Raw genomic sequence first — 4,955 nt, 5'->3', positions numbered from 1 at the left:
TGAAGTTGTCTGCTGTTTATGATGTTCAGGATTCATGTGGACAAACGGTAGAAAGGAGAAGGTGGAGTGAGTTGTAGTAGTGACAGTTTGACATATAATGCTGACTATCGTTTTTGCACAAGTTATTCACACGTTTCAAAGGTTTTGTCAGTGCCACAACGAGTCCGCTGTTAGTCAAGGCCCAGCGCATGTCTTTAATCAATATTAAAAGTAGTTCCTTAATTGACTCCTGGTCCCAAGCCTGGATACATGGAGTTACAGGAGGAAAGAATGTGGCAGAAAACCAATTCAGAATAAAAATGTGAATAATTGTGCAATATCAAAGGACAAATATCCGCAGGGGTGTCCAAACCTTTTACAGCCAATCTTTTGAAATCCTGCATTTGACATTGTTTCGATGAGCCTCAACACCTTTAATAAGACTTGGAACAATAGCATTAGGTTGGTTCAACATCAAAATGCTTGACTTTGTCCAATTTTAAAGCAAAAAGTACTAACTCTTTGTTGTTTGGACCAACAGGAAGCTGGAGGGCCAACATTTGGCCCCCGGGCTGTAATTTGGACATGCCTGAGTTAAGGGAAAGAAAAGTGTAATATTCATATGTGATAACGCTTATATTAGTCCATGTTTGTCTTGAAAGATCTATTATCAGTACATTTTTTGAGGCAGGGTCAGAATCTGTTTATTTTCTCAGGTTAAAGGTCACATTCAGTCAACTCTGATGAAAGGCCAGATAAATTCACCAACTTTGACCAGTTATCTGAATTCAATCTTTTTTTTGCTCTCTGTTTTTATTGTATTTGTATTAGAAATATATATTAAAAAAAACCCAACAATCCACAAATGTTAAATTTAATCCGCATTCGTACATTTAAGTGAAATACTGATTCAGCCACACTTTTAGGCCTGTCGGGATATATCACAATAAAAGATAATATTGACACTATCATAGCACTGAAACAATAAACCAACTGTAGGATAATCCCAGTACTCTTTTCTAAATGTATAATAGTGTAAAAATAGATATAAATCTAACACTATTTAATATCTAATCAGAAGTATTCGACTTGCTCACACTTTGTCGAACATTTTTTTTTTAACAAATAAATAATGAGCCACAAACCTGTTCCTGTTGTTATTTATTGAGCAGATATAACACGTGTCATTGCAGGCCACACATTCTGTATGAATCACACTCTGAACGACACATTTGCCTTTGTTAAGCAGCTCTGACATCGCGCAGTTCGATTCACACTGTATTTTGTATATTTCTGCTACACACACACACACAGACACACACACACACACAGACACACACACACAGAGACACACACACACACACACACAGACACACACACACAGAGACACACACACACACACAGACACACACACACAGAGACACACACACACACACAGACACACACACACAGAGACACACACACACACACACACACACAGACAGACACACACACACACACAGACACACACACACACACAGACACACACACACACACAGAGTGCGTTCAGCCGATTTATCATAATATGCTTTATCTGAAAAGTAAGTATCTTACCTCGGGATAAAGGGAGGAAAGAGGGGTTTGTGGCCAGATTGACAGAGGAAGGGTTGATGTGAGAACCGGGAGCTTGTGTTTGCACCGTGTCGGACGTTTGGACCTCGAATCGGGGCTGGATTCACTGGCATCGATAAGGTAACTTGGCTTTGAGCGGCGGATCGGTCAGGAATCTGGATTATCTCGCGGTGTGTGTGTGTGTGTGTGTGTCTGTGTGTGTGTCTGTGTGTGTGTGTGTGTGTGTGTGTCTGTGTGTGTGTGTGTGTCTGTGTGTGTGTGTGTGTGTGTGTGTGTCTGTGTGTTTGTGTCTGTGTGTGTCTGTGTGTTTGTGTCTGTGTGTGTCTGTGTGTGTCTGTGTGTGTGTCTGTGTGTGTGTCTGTGTGTGTGTGTGTGTGTGTGAGAAGTTGTACTGGACCAGACTGGGTGGAAAGTTCTTGAAAAAGGGGGTGGGCTGCCGCAGGCCCACCACGGGCGCGCGGCGAGTGCAACTGCGGCGGAGGCGCGCGAGGCGGGGGAGAGAGAGGGGACAGATGGGCGACGGGAGTGGGAGGGGCTCTGGGAGACGGGTGGCGTCGGGATTCTCAGGGTTCTGTCCCCTTAAAGCTTTATTTTTTTTACCAAACTATTATTCAACACATTCAGCGTTTGCAAAGCGATCGGCCCGTCACCTTCTGCTGTAGATGGAATTCAGGGCGTTTCAGCTTCTGCAGATTATTGCTATTGTCCTATTGTAGCTCACTTATGATCACCTTTATAACATAACCCTATTTCTGTGGGTTAGGGTCGACCTCCTGAACACGCATACTGTATTTGAAGGGTTCATTTGAGTCTGTTTCAGTGCAATTCAAGCTCCGTCCGTTCTTGAGCAAATTCCTTCAACTGTTATAAATAGAATAATGCAGCAAAAGAAAAGAAACCAAGGAAAACTTTCTGTATGGAGCTATGTATCTTCTTTAATCATCTAAGGTTGGATTCAGTTTTGTAATGTTAGTCACGCTGAGGCCAAGGTATAAGTCAGATCTGTGGAAAAGAGCCGGCAGCTCACAGTAAGAATGTGATGCATGTTTTTTTCAGCAGTACAAACACCTGTAATTGAAGAAATGTAAGAGAGATACTGTGTAAGATTCCAGGTACATAAAGTTACATACTGCACCTTTAAACAGTTCACACAGAGTTGATGTGTTTGCAGTGTTAGTAAGTAACTAAATATTTGCTGAATACATTGCGATATTCAAAATTAAGTTCCTTTCATTCCTTTCAATGCATTTCGGTGTTTGATCATGTCATTTAGGCTTCAAACTATACAACATTAGTGAGAAAAACAATTCAAAACACCGTTCTTGTGGTTGCAGGTGCTGCGATTATTCCGTATAGTGATAAATACCTGCATAACGAGCTGTAAAATATTTTAAACATTCAGAACACAGTACGCGTATTGATCCACGCAAGAGAATATTTGTGTCCTGCATGATGTAACTAAACTACGTAAGCATTGCAAACAGCTTTACAGTTCAACACGCTACAGAAAACACTGCAAACACGCCATAAATATGATTGAATATGATATACTACACTACTGTACTGCAAGTGTACGTGCGAGCGCCTGCGCGCGGTGGGGGCCCGTGGGGCATCTGTCTGTGTTCCTGTGCGTCATTATTGAGGTCGTCCCGCGTTAGCTCCTTATTAAATTGATGTGGGGATTAGGCCGCGTGAGACCGGCCCCGGCCATGTGTCCCCCGGGCGCTGCCGCCGCTCCACGCGGGTACGGGGCCGGCGGAGCGGAGACGGGCGCGGGGGCCATAACGTGCCATTAGACGTGGTTTGTTTAAGTGCACAAACGCGTGGAGGATTTGTGCTTTCATAATACACTTCCACGTTTGCAGTGGCTTGTATAAGTGCGTGTGTTGTTACTGCGAGACGCGACGGGCAAAGCAACGTTGTCTGATCTGCACCAGAATGTGTTTTATTGTTATTATTTTAATCAACTTGTGCGTCCACAGAGACAGTCAACTATACAAGCAGTTGTCTCTAAATGTATTTTTATAGAGACATGAAGACATAAAGCCCTTAAAGTAACTACATACAGTCACTTTTGACAGATTTAACAGATGGATTTGGCGGTATGTAAGTCCAAGCCTGATTTATTAACGTTTTAAGTCCAAAAATGAGGCAAAGTTTGACTCTTGATGACAATATTCAGTCCAATCTAGTTTATTTTTATGTCCAAATATATGCCATTTCTGTAGAGTCTTATGAATTTGAGCAACGCTGGAACAAAACTTGGTCAGCCTTTTGCCTGGTTTAATAACAATAATAATAAATATAGCCGCAAGCGGCAATGATCGGCCCTCGCCACGCCGCCGCCACGCCGCAAGAGGAGGGGACGCTAACGCGCCCCATTTGTCCTTTTATTACGCCTACTGCTGAATCTGTGACGCTGTCACATCTTCTCCCCTTTGTTTTACCATCAAAAAGCAATTTTATTTTGAATTCTTGGCAAAATGTGCGGCTTTGCCGCACAGACACCGTGACTCTTTGAATGAAAATGTGGATAACTTTTGATGGTCCTGAAGATGAGTCTCACCAAATTTCAGGTTAATAGGGCTGACGCCCTGGGAGGAGTTTGTGAAAGTCTAAAGTGTAAACATGTTCTGGCCCCATTGGAATAACATGGGAGGTTTCGGTCATCGTTACGGCAACGCCATAACAATTATGACATGGGTCTCATTGACTTTTTTGATGGGGATGCTAAAATTGAGTTGTGTGTCAAATTTCTTATAATTTCGCAAAACTAAACATTTAACCTCCATATAAAATCTGTAGGGGGCGCTGTGGCGCCAAATGAATTTATTTCACTTCAAGTAGGTTTAGGGCAAAGAGTTTAACAACTGATTCTAATTTGACGCAATTCGGACTTTATCCGCGCAAACGGCAGAAATTTTAAATATGGGAGATTTCTGAAATTCTAGCTACAGTTTGCGGCTTCGCCGCACAGAGACCGTGAGAGGTATCAATGTAATTTGGATAACTTTTGATGTCCCACTCCTCAGTAGCATTTTCACCAAATTTCAGCTTTTTAGGGCCAACGCCCTGGGAGGAGTTCGTAAAAGTACGACGTTTGGAAAAACTCCGAAGTCATGTTTAGCCATTTTTGAAGCAATATGGCCGACATTTGGTTGGGCGGACGGCGTTGCCGTAGTAATATTTTTTACTTCTCTTGTCACCATCTACCTCTGCGCCAAATTTCATGATTCTACGATCAGATTTTTTTTGGGTCATTTCCCATCTCTCAGTGCATTTTTGGTACATTTGGGGGCGCTGACGCGCCAATTTTTTTTATTTTAGAAAAGGGAAATAGCCAGAATGTAGAGAGGCACGATTTT

The sequence above is a fragment of the Eucyclogobius newberryi genome, unplaced genomic scaffold, assembly GCF_026437365.1.
Source record: "Eucyclogobius newberryi isolate DKJ021-1_F unplaced genomic scaffold, fEucNew1.0.hap1 SCAF_10, whole genome shotgun sequence".
In the NCBI taxonomy this organism is placed as follows: Eukaryota; Metazoa; Chordata; class Actinopteri; order Gobiiformes; family Gobiidae; genus Eucyclogobius; species Eucyclogobius newberryi.
The sequence above is the reverse complement of the archived record's forward strand: the minus strand, read 5'-3'. Positions refer to the sequence as shown.